The 18024-nt window shown below is 45.2% G+C and overlaps 1 protein-coding gene across 1 annotated transcript in view; it reads left to right on the top strand.

Moving 5' to 3' along the window:
• Positions 1-18024, top strand: part of LOC138497284 (uncharacterized) — a 901742-nt gene that overhangs the window by 175733 nt on the left and 707985 nt on the right. The window lies entirely within an intron of this gene.

Raw genomic sequence — 18024 nt, forward strand, 5'->3', positions numbered from 1 at the left:
ACAGCACGGGATCTGACAGCGCAATACCAAAGAAGACACCAGCACGCCTTAGCCGAGGGAACAACGAAGCCTCCAGGCCTTCAACATCAAGGTCTGGCAGAAGCGAACCACCGCTCCCAAGCCACAGCCCCCCAGCCAACAGGGCATACAGGCTAGAGAACCAGCCGAGCAGCTCCCACCGACACCCAGGAAGGAGCCCCAGCAAGGACACACTGCTGCCATCAAGGCACCCATGCCAAAAGGCACCCCTGTATTTGTATTTTGTATTTATTTTAATTTATATAGTGCTTTAATCCAAAGCGCTTTACAAGAGGAACAAGCAAATACAACAAGCAATACATGACAATTGAATCTAAACCAGAAAACAGTACAAGGAACAATTTACATTATTGATGAGGTTTAGCACTAATGGAGAGGGACCATAGTGAGAGAGGACATCTGCTCCACAGGAAACACCTCAGGTGGAAGAGGAGGGATCCTCAGCGGCCAGTGATGTGGAGGGGCCACAGTCAACAGCCACCAGTGATCTTGGTGAGGCGGCACAATCTGCGCCACATAGTGCGGAGGAGGAGGAGGAAGTGGAGGAGGCAGACAGCGCAGGCTATTGCATGCCTCAGGACATGCCGAACACCCCAACCATGCTGTCTACCACACAGTTCTTACCCGAACCTGGCATAGGTGGACGCAGCTCTGCGGATGACATGCCCGCAGTTGCACACAGCCCTGGAACCAGACACACACCACCTCCCGTGCAACCACCAGCTGCACAATCCATCAGGGACCTGGAGGGGCGGCTGACCCGCATGGAGGAGCGCCAGCAGGCCATGCATGAGAAAGGAACGGATGAAGTGGATGGAACGGATGAAGTGATGGAACGGGCGAAGTGGATGGAACGGATGAAGTGGATGGAATCCAATGAGAGGATAGAACAAATAAAGTGAATGGAGTGGATGGTGTGGATGGAACCGATCAAACCGACAGAACGAACAAAATGTATGCGACGGATGAAGTAGATGGAACGGACAAAGCGGATGGAACGAACGAAGCGGATAGAACAGACAAAGTGGATGGAACGGACAAAGCAGATGAAATGGACGAAGTGGATGGAACGGATGGAAAGGATAGAAAGGATGGTGTGGACGATGCAGTGGACGGAAGTGGATAGAACCAATGACGGAGTAGACAGAACGGACGACAGAGTGGATATAGTACATGGAATGGATGAAGTGGATGGAACGGATGTAGTCGATGGAACGGATGTAGTGGATGGAACAGACATAGTGGATGGAACGGATGTAAATGGATGGAACGGATGTAAGTGGTTAGAACGGACGTAAGAGAATGGAACGGATGAAGCCGATGGAACGGATGAAGCGGACAGAACGAATGAAGCAGATGGAGCTGATGAGACGGATGGAAAGGATGAGGCGGATGGAACGGATGAGGCGGATGAAAAAAACAAAATGGATAGAATGATTGCTATGTACATGTATTCCCCATGTTACCCTATCCTTCTGTCGCTTTATATATGTATGCGTATACGTATACGTACTATCCTGCTCTCGTGCCTGCCCGCAAGCGCTTCAATGATAAACCACCATATCACACTACTTCGCTTACTCTATCCTATACACCATCATTCAACTAGAACACAGCTATGCTATGACACATTCGGACTAGCTGTTCTCATACAAACATGACCCCATGAACACCCCATCATCCTAATAAAACATAGCTAGCCAAGCACATTCCAGCTAGCTTAGGCGTCTGCTCAGGCCTACTTCTGAGTGTCCACCCTCCAGACTGAACACATCCAACTGATTTCCTCAGCACCACACCTAACGCTAAGAAGCAGCTACCGCGCAACAACCAGACCAGCTGCACACATATCCGGTGCGCCCACGCATCATACAACATTCTCTCTCTCTACTGACATGAACTACGGTTCGCGAGGGCGTTCAACCTACCAGCGCTTCGAGATCATACCAATGATAAATAAGGCGCTATATAAATGCCAAGTAACATAACATAACATGACATGGTCAGGCAGTAAGTTGCGGAAGGGGAAGCCACATGCCGGGTCATGCAGGAGAACTCCAGGACAGTCAGCCGTGCTGTGCACCGTATTGCCCGGCACGTGCGGGATGGAATGGCAGCCATGAATGGCCACCATGGCCCAAGATCGTGATGCAGAGGCTGACCCACAACCTGAACCATCGACCAGCACAACCCCGGCGAGTTCTACCCAGAGAAGCCCGGTGCAGAGGTCCGGGTATGTGCCGCCCAGACCAACAACCCCCACAACCTAAAAGGGGGCATCAGTAGCCTGACATACATGGACATGTCAGGAGGGAGTCCAGTTGAACTAGCAGTGGTTGCAGGGGGGGTGTGGGGTTGTTGGGGGTGGGGGGCATGGTGTGTGGGGGTTTTGGGGGTGGGGGGCGTGGGTGTGTGGGGGTTCTGGGGTGTGGGGGTTGGGGAGCGTGGGTGTGTGGGGGGTGTGGGTGTGTGGGGGTGTTGGGGGCTGGTGGGTGGGGGGCTTGGGTGTGTGAGGGGTTTTGGGGGGTAGCTTGTTGTATATTAAAGGTTAGAGGTCCAGGTTGGTTCATGTTCACTGTACATAGTTTTCATTTAATTAATACACCAGGTGTGCATAAGAAAAACACATGGCTGGACATTGCTTTTTGAGTGGGTGTCAATTTATTTCTTAACAGTGCCCAGTGACCAGTGACCCCCTTTCCCAGTGCCTTGTGTTACCCAGTCCATCAAAAGTATTGTGCAATCAAAGTTTGGCGTACAACACGTCCTTCATTCACATTGTGCCGTGGCCGATATGCAGCATCTTCACCATCATCCTCGTCATCTTCTGGTGGAATCAGGTCCGTGTCAGGGGGCAAGGGTACATTGCGCCGGATGCTGGGATTAAGGCAGCAGGCTGGGTAAGTCTGATAAGTGCAGGAAGAACAAAACAAAGGGGTGGGGGCTGTATGGGTACAGATACAGACCCCAGTGCAAGGGGTGGCCCGGAGGCAATGCGTGCGGGTGGCAAGAGGAGCAGGTACCTGGGCCCGGAGGAAAGAGGGTGGCCAGGTGCATGGTGCCAAGGGAGAGTAGAATCAGCAGGGGAGAAGGGGGCAGAGGCAGAAGCAAAGAGCAAGGTCTTGAGGTGCTTCCGGAACCAGAGATGGCTCTCCTCAAGTTTTAGAGTGGCAAGGGGGCTGTTCCAGAGGGAGGCCCCAGCCGAAGACAGAGATCTACCCCCAGCTTGTTTCTTTGAGAAACGACTGACCCTGAGGGAGTTAGAGGTAGAGGAGCGGAGTGCTGAGATGGGAGGTATTTGCGGAGGGATAGCTGAAGGTATGTTGGACCCAGGCCCTATACATGTGGGGTGCATCATGACACATTTGCCTGATGTGCTTCATGATACACAGTGGTTTGCTAATCATGTTTGCGACTACTTGATGTCACCATGTACTTGTCCATCACTGCCTTCCCCCATGTGATCAAGGCACAATGGCAATGGTGGTATGGTCCACCAGTGACGGCAAACATTTCTGTGATGGGGCTGCGGGTGTACTGGCATGGTGGAGCAGAGGTACTGTGGATGGGTCCTGCCTCACTCGCTCATATGTTAGTGGTGGTAACTGATTGGTGATTACATTAGTTTCCTTGCTTGCACCATTGCAATTGGAAGTGTCCCTTGAGGTGTCTGGGCCGGTATACTGGTCTGCGTTGTACCTGTGGGGTGGGTGCAGTGACAGAGATTTCCATGTGTGGCAGTTGGATTTGGCCCAGGCATGGCTGCCTGCCCTGTGATGGACTTTGCTTTGCTCATGTATTTCATGCATTGTACCTGCAGGGTGGTGCATCGTGGTACCCGTGGTTCATATCTGATGGTGTTCAAGGTGCATGTGCTGGGGTGGGCACTGCGTATGCTGCTTACATTAACGCACAACTGTGTAGGCATGCCACATCTGCATCCATTGGCTGTGTCCAAGATTCTGTCAAGGTGATTGGGATCACAGTTTTCCACCCAGGTCGCTGAGTTCCCCCCCGAACAACACCCCTCATACCCCAGCCAGCAGACAGGTTGCCTATGCTTGTGGCCCCCCCCAGGCAACACCCCTCATTGCCCTGTCGTTGGACTTACCCAGCAGCCAGGTACGTTGTGCAGCATGTTGTGCCATGTTGCGGGGAAGCGTGGAGTTGTGCAGCACCATGGCATCATGTCTGGATCCCCGTAATCTTGCACAGCAATGCATAATTATTTTTCTTGCATCACACACCATCTGGACATTCAGGGAATGGTAGAGCTTCCTGTTGCGGTACACTACCAGCTCCACCAGGATGCAGTCGTAGACACTGATTACGTTTGGCATGCCTGCCAGTGCATAGAATGCTTTTTTGGAAGCGTTCTCCTCCTCCACAGTCCGTGGTAAATATGTGTGGTCCCTTCCATGTTTCAGGAGGGCATCTAGCACCTGGTTGAGCACACAGGAGAAACACGGTTGTGAGATGCCATGCAGCTGCCCCACAGTGAGCTGGTAGGTGCCTGTGGCAAGGAAGTGCAGCACAGACACTACCTTCAGCAAGGGGTGGATGCCTGTCCGGATGTTGATGAGGCTTACCAGGTCATCATGGATGAGGTCCACTATTGTGCATATGGTGTCCCTGTCCAGGCGGGACAGGGTGTGGATCTGTGCAGGGGTTAGGTCAAATGGACTGGCCCTTAGGTGAGGGATTGTTGGCTGCCTGCAGGGTACACCTGCCCATACTGGTGGTATGTGCTGGCCCTGTCTCACCCTCCTTCTCCTCCACTGCATTCCCTGGTTCAATGCCTGCTGGAGTAGTAGCAGTGCAGGCATGTCCTCCAGCCCCAGCATTGCTACTGCTAATGGTAGCATTTTGGGTGTGGTGTGTGGGTGTGCTCCTTTTGTGCTATGCCAGACTCCATTGCCTCCACCTGTGCAGATTGTGTGCACCTGCAGCAGGTTTCAACACAGCAGGTTGCTATTAACGGCTGCCCTGTGATGCCGGTGTTAACGGCATCATGGTAACCATTCTTACTGGCATCTGGATGCCGGTAAGTGCATGTCTGTGAACCTCGTAATGTGCACTTCCTTGCGGCATGCCGGTGTTACTGGCACGGCTGCCGCATGCCCACGCTCATTCCTGTAAGGTGCTACCCAGTCACAACGGGTCCCTGCAGATGCCGGTAGCACCGGCATCACAGGTCGTAATGCACCGGTCCGGTAGACGATGCCGATTTTCCCGTACCGGTATCCTTATTACCGGACCGGCAACCTTGTAATGAGGCCCATAGACCATGGTGTAAACTACAAAGCTGGTGACGGAAGCTACCATTTTGCATTTCATTCAGGCTTCATACTCTGACACATCTGCTCAAGTGAGTGCTAGCCAAGATGGTGTAGTGGGAGGACCTTTATATACTAACTATGGTTCGAAACAAGAGTGCACCCAAGCACCAATTCTTTTCAATTTGTATGTGTCAGATTTAGAAGAGACGCTGAACAGCTGTCAAAATGTTCCCCCCAACATAGACGACAGTTTGTTGGGGTGGCTGACATATTCAGTTGATACAGTCATTTTTCTGTTTTTATTTAACGTCCACTAGCCAAAAACAATTCAGACTTTTTACACACAAACACTCAAACAGATCACTTTCATTTACATTTAAAATAAACATAATATCTTCAGATTCCTAAAACCAAATAAAAAACCTAATACAAGCAAAACCAACACAAGTAAAATAGATAAAGAATTTTAACATTTTATCATACCTCATCCATCAAACCCCTAACTTGCCTTCATCCAGGACACTATCCATTTTATCCATAAGTTTCATGGACCTCAGGAGATTGACCACTTCAGTTGTGAGAAAAATGTCATTACCAGATGCTAGTCTCTCCCAAAACATGGAGAGTCCAAGAAATGTATGTTATGAACAAATCTACTAAATCGAGTGACCCTCAAGGCCCACTTTGCCCGGACATTCATTTAGTCGAGTGCTTAAGACCCTGCTTGCATCCCTGGCAGATGTTGGATGGATAGGCTTCTCTATCTCTTGCATGTAAAATTTCTAGTATTGGCAGTATATTCAGTCTAAATCTGAGAAAATCAATTTGCACACTCAGATCCGGTGACCTTCTCAGATATGTAGCCAGAAACGATCTAGGTTTATTGCAAATGGTAAGAGATGAGGTAAGCTTTAATAATCTTATTAGCTCAATGGTTCGTATCCAGTCCCCTCTTTTAATGCTTTCTTTGGTTTGTAGCGGGTTCTGTAGCAGGGTATCTGCGTCCAAATCCATTACCCTAAGAATCTCCATAGATCTCTCCTTAAGAGCACATAAGAATCGATTATCTCCCTTCTGAAACTGGACCGACATATCCTCATAGACGGACAGAGATGGAGGGGCAAGAATTAATCTATGCACAGAAATCCACCCCCATTCCATCCATGATAAAAGAGAGGTCAGGCCCTGTTCAAAATGCACAGAATCCATCGGAACTGAGTTAGGCAGGTTCAGCGTTCTCTTCCACAGCTTTGCCTCAAGTTTCTGCCAATTAATGACAAAACTCTAGGCATTGCATTCCATACCGAATAGTAAGGAGGGAACTACTTTTCAGACACAGTACTGAACCAGTGGTAGGATAGCAAATTTACAGAATTACAGGATCCCAGTTTCAAAATTTTGATGTGCAGCTCCCGGAGAACCGATTTTCTAGTTTTAAACCCAGAGACCTTGCAGCCCAGGTAGGTAATCTCATTTAGAATTGGCACAACTTTATTATTCTATTGCCAGGTAAAAGATTTTACCTTTTTCTGAGGTCGTTTAAAAATGACCATACCTTTTTTTAGGGATTTATTAGCAGTTGATTTATCCTAGCATATTCTGCAAGGGCATTTAGTAAACTCTGGAAGCCAATTTGCGTATAATCCAAAATAGTGATGTCATCTGCATACGCCAGACCCTCTATCTTTTTTGTACCCAATTTAGGGCTCACCAAGAGTAGACCTTGAAGCCAATTAAAGGGGTCCACCAGAAAGAGGTTAAAAAGAAAGGGGGCAACTAAGCATCCCAGTCGGACCCCCCTATTTATCTTAACCTTTTTAGATAAATCCCCTAACTTAGACAGCATTACAGAGAGTGTAGAATTCTGATGTAGTTCAATCAGAATTGACAAGAGACTATCCGGCATGCCCCAGTTTTTTTTACTTTTCCCACAGCCTTCCCTATTGATGGTATCAAATGCCTGGGTCAAATCAACCCAGGCACCAAACAGGGGTTGCCCATTTTTTTCTAAGCATCCCGCTGTGATACAGCTCAGGACAAGGCCTTTTAATGAAGTGGATAAGCCCTTTCTAAAGCCTGTTTGGTATTTGGAGATTATCGTATGCTCTTTAGCCCAGACTTCCAGGTCTCTTAATACAAGCCCCGTAAATATTTTACTGTCCGCATCTAGGAGCGATATAGTGTGGTAATTGGAGGCTGCTAGGCGGTCACCACGCTTAAAAATGGGCACAATGATGGAACTTTTCCAGGAATCTGGGAAACTTCTGGTCTCCACAATCTGATCAAAAAGGCCTTTTAGCAGTCTGGCCCAGACTGGCCCAGCCTTTTAATATGGCATTGGTGAGGCCATTGGGCCCATCCGCTCTTCAGCCTGATGATTTCATTATTAGATTTGCAATCTCCTCGGTAGAGGAGTTTAGAACCCAAGGTGATAAGGAAGGGCTCCCTAGATTAGGACATATGGAGCCAAGATACACTTTCTCAAATTGTCAACCCAGACCTGTTCTTGAATATTTGCATCCTGCGGTTGGTTGGTCAAAGAATTTATCAGAGCCCAAAAAGTTCGAGAGTTCTTAAGGCAAACCGCCCTCAGCATTTCTTCCCCATCTTTCTGCAGTCTCAAGGCCTGATAAGATCTAAACCAATTCCTATATGAGTTACTTATTCTTCTGATCTCTTTTTAGCACTCTTCTCCTCTCTCTCTTTTTTTCCAAGATTTGCAAATCTAAATGATGCACATGCAGTGGCCTAATTTTCTGTGTTTCAGTATTTGGAGGGTTAAGGGACCAGAGCAAATCTACAAAGGTATGTGGGGTATACTGCCGTGATAAATCCTGATCAGGGAACTTTACTACATATCCGTCCAGATTTCTATTCAAAATCTGACCCCCTTTATTATCTTACCAGTCTATTTCCTGTATAGCTAACTAGTGAATTTTTAGACTGATCACATGTCTTTGAATCCAGTAACACCTCAAACTGAGCCTCCAAAAGATTGTGGTCACTCAAGCCCCCCTGTGTAACTTTAAAATTCTTACAACATTCAAATAGACCCCTTGTGACAAAAACATAATCAATGGGTGAGTTTAGAGACCCTCTTCTCCAAGTCGGGCCACAGGGATGTCACCAGTCACACTTCCATTGAGAACCTGCAAGTCCCATTCTTCCATAAACTGACACCAAATACTCCCATCCCGAATCTTTCGAATATCCCCTCCCTCTGGCAGATGGGATGCTTCTAGGCACTGTGAGTTTAGGTCACCCAGGATAACAATCTCATCCCTGGGTAAGCGGGATATTGCAAGAGTCAGGCTATCATCTAAATTCTCACTCCATAAGAGTGTGCGGAGATCCAATAGAGATTGACCAAAAGTCATCCCTGTGAGCCTTTTTTGCTCTTCACCCTGGCTCTTACCATTAGGATACCTGGGAAATCACCATAGAGCATCTCTGACTTATCATAAATCAAGTTTCTACAGAGTATACACAACCCCCCAACTGGCTGCCCCACTCCTACATTAGTAGCCACCTGATGATAAGAGGAGAACCCCTCAATATCAAAGGCCAATCTCGCCCAGGGTTCCTGAAAAAAGATTACAACAAATGATCAAAACACATTACTCTTGATAGGTTCAATGCAAAAGGAGTTGAAGCCTCTCGAGTTCCAGGACAAAGTTCTTATGAAAGACTTGGCTAAAGACTCTTCTCCACTAGCCCTAGTTTAAGAAAGATCTGAGAGACTATCTCCGGCACTAAATCCAGGACTGTCGAGTAGCTGGCAGAGCATTAACTTTCACCATGGACAAAGCAGTAGAGGGAATATTTGACAAAGAGCTTGAGGTCAGTGTCTTTGCATCTTGCAAGACATTCGTTACATTAAGCCCCTCCTACCCCAAATCAGAAGTTGCCCCCAGAAGGGATTCAAACCCCAGTCTAGATTTCAGTATGACTTCTGCAATTTCTGTACTTGGCAGAAACGGAAAACCCACTCGCTCAATGTCTAGCGTTGTTATATATTGTAGGCTGGGATTTATTTTCATTTCTTCAAGAATTGCAGATCGATTCAAAGAAAGATTAGACCCACAGTTCGGAGCAACCCTTGCCAAATAAAGAGTTACATTTTGCGATGAATTCTTCAACTTATCAGGACGTAAAGACACATTTTGGTTATTATTGATGGATTGCATAGTAGGGACTTTGTTTCTATGTGGAATCCTTAAACTGTTTACCGGCACCCCTTCTGCTACTCTGGTGGGAGCGCCAATGATTGATACATCCATTAATGCAGGCAAGCCATTAGAGGATTGATCCAGGCCCTTTACAAGAGACTTCAACCCCCCCGGCATACTTTCCTCACTTGTGCTCTTACCCATCTCCTTGCCTTTGGATTTAAGGAAGATTGGGGCAGTCTTACGAGGGGGATTAATCACTGCCGCCTTAGAGCTTTTTAGGAAGATTGAAGCTATCTTTAGATCTGGTTTAATTGAGTCCATCTGACATCCCACAGTCATTTTCATGATAACCGGATCCAGTATAACAGAGGACCCCGAACCTGAGACCAAATGATATTTTTTCATAGTAGGCCTCCTTGCTTCAACAAATTGCCCTTTCCTCTTGTTCTTTGCCCCCATTTGCTTCTGAAGGCCTTGTAGGCTACGAACAAAGCGGTTCGTACTGGCTATGGAATGGGACTTCTTTGGTCGGAGGTCCACTTTGACATTTGTTATTGGGGATTCTACACAACCACCAACTTCAGATAGTAACATTGGATTTCTCTTCTTCCTTTTCCTTTTTGATTTCCCATTAAGCTTCTTCTTAGTGGTTTGTTCCTGTTGATTTTTCGTGGCATATAGGGCTTAGTCAGAATCATTCATTGCTGCCACTGCATGCCCAGATGTGGGAAGTTCTGACTCCACCAGTAGAGCTAGTCTCACAAATTCATCCTTGGTGGATGCAGACAGAGGAGTATCATCCAAGCCCACACTCTCAGACATCGCCACCTTGGGCTTTGAGCAAGGACAACCTTCCCCCTGTGCAACAGTAATAGATTCGGCCAGTTTAGCTCCCCCCCATTGCTCTACCAATAAATCTATTTTTGAGCAATGATTTTGTGACCAAAGACAAGATTCCTCTCGAATTTCACTCATTAGATCATTTACTGCCAATTTCAGCGCCCCCATTGAGATCAAGGTCCTTGGAAATCTCCAGCAGCAAGCCTGAGTGACATTGAACTTCAGTTTTTAGACCCTCAAAGACCTTGACCAACAAGCTCAATACAAAATGTAAGGCAACAATTGAGGCAGAACCCAGCATTTTATCCCATGCCTCAGCCTCCCCAATTTTGTCCTTTTTTCCAATGGATGCAATGGATTTATGCTGTACTCACACGTCTCTACAACTCTAGTTGCATCCAAAAGAGCCGAGATGGCATTCAATTCAAATGAGGCATCAAAGTTTGGTGGAATGTTGGTATTATTAGTGACCTTCTCAACCAAGTCTATTTTTGGCACTACCAAGGCGGTATTTTCTCCTGGGGATTTGAAAGGCGCTGTGTTGCATAATCCCCTTTCCAGACTTCCACCCTTCACCTGGAAAGCTAAACCGTTGCCCCTCCCTTCCACAGGAAAATAGTTTAAGATATTGTTTTTTATCAAGGTTGCTGACAGGATGTAGTCTCGATTCATAGTCAAGCAATCTTGTAATAGGTGGGTTTTGGGTGTAGACACTCCGACCTCTTTACGATCCACTGTAGGTAAACAAAGTAAGCCAGAGCCCAAAGCCACCTGGCCATCCATGGGGAAAAAACAACCTTTACCCTGCAGACTACCATTTTCAATCTGAAGGGTTTAACAGGACAGACTGTCCCCACATATGGGAGGATGATCATTGTCAGGCTGTACCTCCCGTTCTGGGGCATGCTGATCAAAATGTACTGAAGCACTACGAAGATTATAGGACTTTGTTTTGCTCGTGGCTGCTTATGAGACCTCCCCTTCTTTTAATAGCACCATACCTGGGACTAAACATTGGTGTGTTTAATGATCGGGTAAAAGGTGAGACAACCACAGTCCCCGATAGCAGCGCACCCAACACACCAACCACAGCAGACTCACCGGAGGCTTCTCCCTGATAGTCAGGTGAAATGAGGAGTGACCCTTAAATTGACAGGCACTTCCCCAAAACTGTCAAAGGGAGACCACACCAGCGATAAGGGGAAGACCGATTGCACAAAGAATAGGAAATAAACGTCCTGCCTGCCTGCCCGCAAAACGCAGTAACGTGACAGGGCGCTGCCTCACTGCTTGCCTCTGCCGTAAGGCACTCCCTGCAGCGGTTCATGTCGGGTCCAAAGGGCCAGGGGGTTACTTTAATTTTGCTGTTCAGTCTGGTCTGATCTGGACTGGGGATGAACTGGGGATGAAGTACCGGTGGAATCTCCCCCTCGCCGTGGCACCAAATGTACCAGAAGCACCAGAAGCAGCAGCCGCCTTTTCCCAACTCCCAACTTCTCCCAGTGGTGTAACTCCACACTCCGCACTCCGCACTCGAAGCTCTTCCAGCAGCTTCCAGGCTTGTTAGAGGAAAGTACCTAGGGGTGTCAAGCCGCACTGTTCTGCTCTGCTCTCAAAATCTCGAAATCACGTAGCAGCCGCTTCCGACGCACCAAAACAAGCTTCTTTGATCACTGTGTATGGCTCATCCGGCCACCAATGAGAAGATAGAAGCAGTACGCAAACTAAAGTCATTTTTGACCACACTCCCATTGGGTTGCGGCGTAGTTTGGTGGCACTTTATGATTACTCCAAATTAAATGATCCAGTCGTTAATTTGAAGAAAAAAAATTATGATTATCAATGGAAGAAAGGGATAAAGATCCACACATTTTATTTTGAAAATTAATGACATTGCCATTGACACAGTAAAACAATATACATATCTGGGAATGTCTATACATGATACATTCAATCTCAAATTGTTGGCAAAAGATAAACTGACCAAAGTCAAGAAGAAATGTAATGCTGTAAGATCTTTTATAACACATAGTGAAGGCTTCTCAATGGAGGGCATAATGAAGATCTGTAATGCTTGCATTGTCCCTAGTGCACTATACAGCCTGGAATTGGTGACAAAAAAAGAGCTTACAGGGCTGAGAAATCTTGAGGGCAAACTATGGTGACATACGCTAGGGGTATTTCCAAGTACACCTGTTGAGGCCCTATGCAATGAACTGGGCCTCATTATCATGCATACCCGATGTAAAATTCATAGGAGTGTATTTTTCTTCCAGATTGCAGAATGTAGTCAGAACTTAGAGAACATTTACTGCTGCTTTGATAGTATTTTGGGCTTGGAAGCTCCAGTTGGTGTATTACGAAAATGGTTATTGGATATTAGAAGATTCCATGAAGATATAGGGTTTATGGTGGAACAACCCAGTAACATGGGGTTAGATATTAAACAAGTTAAGAAAAAAGCTGAATAATGGGACTGAATGAACAACATAGAACATCTATCTAAGAAAGTTACATCTGGAAGTACACAACACAAGGATTTATTAAGGTACCCCCTTTGGTTATATCTATAAAGTGCGTAGTTGCTAGGTACGTCGCTTCATAATGAGGTTACGTTTCAATCAGCTACCTACCTTGGAACGACGTGCAGCTTGGACAAACATACCACATAACAAGCGACTTTGTCAAATTTGTAATGAGAATATTGAATCTGCATGGCACTTATTAAATTCATACCCGATATTACACAAAATATATAGGAAAGGATATAGTAATATGGTTGCAGAATAGAATATTATACTAACGGATCAATTTTTGTCAAAACTCTATTCAGGTATGAACTGAAAATTGAATTATGCGACATATTATATTTGGCAGCTGATTCCAGGAAAGTACATTAAAATAATGAACTCAAATTTACAATAGCAATTTTTCTTTTAAAATTTGTATTTGGGTATGAATTTATGGATTGTAAAATGATGTACATGGAATATATGTTTCATTTGTATTATTATCTAATTGTAAATTGTCATTTTATATTTTGTACAACTATGGGTTAATGGTATATTTACCGATAAACCTTTAATACATTTTGAAAAAAACTGAAATTCTCTAGTCACTTTTCTTGTTGACATCTACTCATGCCGGCAAGGTAAAGATTATCTTTACGATTTATTCTGAATATATAAATTAAGTGATGTCTGAAACACATCTGGCATGCAGGTCAATATAGAATTGGGGTGCTCTTTTTTAAAGGCAAAATCAGACACCCTCATAAATAGCTTGAGCATGGTTCCTGTGCTTGAAAATATATGCTTTAGCTCAAAACCATGGACGTGTTTGTAGATTGTCATTTGTTTGTTTGACAGGTTAACTTTAAAAGTAATGGTTGACTATGTGTGGTAAACCTGTCCAAATATAATTTTTTATCTTCAGTTAACACCAGGTCACTAAGTATAGCGCGCCCCAAGTGAATAGGGTGATCTGAAGAATCAGATCACCCAAATCATGGACAAAGGCAAGCCTGCTCTTCTGCTCCTTTTAGATCTCTCAGCCGCTTTCGATCTGGTTGATCACAAGACCCTCACCTCACACCTCACACACTCAGCCAACTTCTCCAAAGAAGCAGCCCTCTGGATCTCTTCCTTCCTAGAAGGAAGAGCCATGAAAGTCTTCTCAGGCATCGCCAACGCCACTCCCACGACAATACACTGCGGGGTCCCTCAAGGATCCTGCACTGCACCCACACTCTATAACTTGTTCACCAAGCCCCTCTTTGACAAACTTGACTCATACGGCATTACATACACGAACTACGCGGACGACACACAAGTACTTCTACCCCTTTCAGGATCATACAACGAAGACGCAAAGGCACTCCACACAATCTACTCCGTCATAAAGGCATGGATGGCAATTAATGGCCTCTGCCTCAATGGTGACAAGACTGAAATCATGATACTAGGTCAACAGAACACCCTAGACAAACTTGACAAACTATACGCCAACTTCTCCATTGACAACTCCATCATCCCCGTATCCACAGCCGTAAAGACCTTGGGAGTATACCTTGACTCCTCTCTATCCATGACCAGACAAGTCAGCGCAATCACTTCTGCTTCCGCACACACCATCAAGCTCATAAATGCCATCAAGCCCTACCTCTCCAAACCTAATTGCCTCTCTGTAGCTAGAGCCACCATTGGAGCCAAATTGGACTACTGCAATGCACTCCTATCCGGCACATCTGCCAAAAACATAAACAGACTACAAGTCACGCAGAACAATGCTCTTCGGGCCGCTCTTAGTATCCCAAGAAGAGAGCATATCACACAGGCCAGGCACTCAGCCCAATGGCTCCCGGTCAAAGAACGGATCACTCTCAAAATCCTCACCCTCACTCACAAATGCCTCTCTCTCTCCGCCCCGTCCTATCTATCAGAAACCATCCTCAAACCTTCCTCCTCCCGTCCTACCAGGACGCAATACTCTAACCTAATCTGCATCCCACTCATCAAAAAAGCCAAAGCCGGAGGACTAAGTTTCCCCTACATTGCAGCCAAGACCTGGAACGCCCTCCCTGCAGACATTAGAGTGGAAAACTCTCTTCCCATTTTTCGCAAGAAGTTGAAAACTTCATACCTTGCAAAATAACTAAAACGCTCAGGAATCCATGTAAATATACTGCATCTCTATTGTATACATGTCCACTGTAATTTTTGTATTATATGTAATTACTGTACCCTATGTAACTAAGATTTTGCCTGTAACAAGCGCCGCGATGCCTCCGGGCTGACGCGCGCTCTACAAATTTGAATGAATAAATAAATAAATAGCATTTTCCATTGCAAATAGTTATTCAAAGCAAAATCTACAGGACAAGATGTTTCTGAGTATCCCAAGTTACACGAGGGGCAGGAAATAGAGAATAGGTTAAGCTTTTTTGTGTTTTCAATATGGGTTAAATTGAATCTAAATCTGCTTAAAATATAGAATTACACAAAAAGCTGTATCTTGTCCGTCGAATGTCCTACAAAACAAAAATAAATATATGTGCCTTATTGTGAACATACGCTGCATGCATACATATGAAGATTATTGGCATTAAGTGAAGTTTTGAAACTAAAATATTAGGATTAGAATTCTGCAATTCCACTTTCCTGAGAGGTGGGATGAATTGAGATACGCTTTACCCAGTGAGAGACCCATACAAATTTGAGTTTGTAAAGTGGGAGATACATAGGACCTATATTTATAAAATCTGTAATTCAGTGATGTCATATGCTGAGAGGAAGGCTTATACGGAAAATGCAACCAAAATGAAGACAAATGCTCCTCCATCCATCCTTCTTATGTGAAAGAGCTAATAGGAAAGGGGTAGGTGTGAGATGTGTAATTTTTCCTTAAGTATAGAGACCAATCAAATACCCTGACCAACAAGAATTATCTGAGAAGCAGATTGAATTCCAACTGTAGCTGGTTGATGGGTAAATAGTTTTAAGACGGGCCTGAGCCAGATTGGACTGAATGGAGAGGCCTTTCCGGAAGCAGAATTTACTATTTAGACATTTTCCTGAGAAGTTATGGAATCCTAGATAGCATTTAAAAGAATTTGGGAGCCCTGTTTAAAGGTTATATCTCTGTAAAAGGGAACATAGTGCAAGGTGTATGTGCTTTGTGATTTTTTATTAAAATGAAACCTTAGGTAACTTCATCATATTAGGACTTTCTTCTACAATTCGGCATCTCTGGAAGCATTAGACACCTGAAACCGAATAAGGAATAAGAGGTCACATGATTGGTGTCTGTATAGCAAATAAAGCAATGGAAACTGTTCCCCAATTGAACTAGAGTGTTATATTGGTAGAAATAGTGAGTGGCTAGGCCCCAATGTCCCAGCATTGCACAGGAAACAGAGATCCTGAGAAATCCAAGTCTTTACATTTTTTTGCAACAAATCCATCATAGAAAATTCAGTCAAGTAGTGTCTATTCCCTGTTTGGCAACTAGTAGTTTGTTGTAGATAGTTTCCAGCATTTTAGATTCAAATCAGCCTGAAAGTTGGGGAATCACATCAAATGCTGTAAATTATTTTGTGTTTAAACTTTATTCTGACAACTGCTTCAGCATTTGATTTCTAGGTGGATGTGGGTTTAACATAAGCATAATTCTCTACTGTAAATTCTTTGATTTAATTGTTGTGAAACCACCAATGCAGTTGCCCACATATATGGAAAAGTGAATAGTTTGAACTTGTTTAGCTTGAGGTATGGCTGCAGCTCCCAATGTAATTCTAGGGTGGAATTTCCTGTCACAATATTTTGATGGCATTTTATTTAATACAAGAAATTGGTTTTACAAACTAACTTGTTTCCTATGCCAGTGTGTGATGGTGGGATTGTTATATGCTGAGTTACTAAACTGAGGATTGTCTGGGACCGGATATTGAAGCTCTAATATAAGAGTTGATGGTGTGTGTTATTTTATAGGGTGTGGTTTAAGCTTCTTTGAATAGGGTGTCACCCAATTGATATATAAATAATCTGCCAGGGGTGTAAATGGCTGGGCATTTCAAATGAGGGACACTAGTCTCCTATACTATATTTTGCCCTCGTACTGACCTTAAAACAAAAGAGGTGATGGCTGGAAGGTTTGGAATTGATCCTAACCTCTGGCATTGCTCTGGGCAACCCTCCAGACCATTGTTCTTCGCCTGCCAAGCATTACAAAAGGGGAAAGACCATATGCAAATCAGGCTTGGCCCCACCCCTAAAGGGTGGTCACATCCCTTCTGCACGAGACCACAAGCATCCCCAAACATGTTTCGGCCTTGTTGGGCCTCATTAGTGAGGAGTAGCTTGGGTCTCCAGGCCCAGCAGGCACGGGACCCACGACTGGGCATACCCATCCCACTCTTGGTGACTATCGCAAAACAAAAGAGGTGATGGCTGGAAGGTTTGAATTTATCCTAACCTCTGCCATTGCTCTGGACAACCCTCTATACCATCGTTCTTCGCCTGCCGAGCCATTACAAAAGGGAAAAGCCCACATGCAAATCAGGCTTTGCCCCACCACTAAAGATTCATTCTAAACCTTCCAGCCATCACTTCTTTGTTTTGGCCTCCTACTAACCTGACATCACTTCCCGGGATTTTTTTAACACTTTTTATGTTTTTCTCTTCCAGGAACTTCTGGCAATGGTTTTGTTGTCTGTGTGATTTGTGTCCATTTGCATTTGCAAAATGGGAGGCACAAACTGTTCACAGTGCATATGAGTTTAATTTGGACTCCCTCTGTGTTTGCAATTTGCGAGTCGTCGCAGCAGCTATTTGCACCATGCCACAATTTTCACACACAGTTGAATTTCATTATCAGTCCGGTGCAATGTGTTTAATTCGTCAGAAAAACAACATTGTGGTCTTGCAAGTATGGGCTTCCCTTCTTTTTTCTATAAGATAATGACCACAGGCTATATTTAAAACATCAATTGCATCCTCTCCGCGGCAGGGGCCTCCCTCTGGAACAGCCTTCCTGCCTCCCTGAAACTTGAGGAGAACCACCTCCGGTTCCGGAAGCACCTCAAAACCTTCCTCTTTGCTTCTGCTTTCTCTCTCCCTCTCCCCTGCTGAACAGCTAATAATATTCTTCACTAAACTGCACTGATCCTGCAACTGGACCACTCTAAACGGCCTCGG

Source organism: Ambystoma mexicanum, chromosome 5q, assembly GCF_040938575.1.
Source record: "Ambystoma mexicanum isolate Mex_15411 chromosome 5q, UKY_AmexF1_1, whole genome shotgun sequence".
NCBI classification, from domain to species: domain Eukaryota; kingdom Metazoa; phylum Chordata; class Amphibia; order Caudata; family Ambystomatidae; genus Ambystoma; species Ambystoma mexicanum.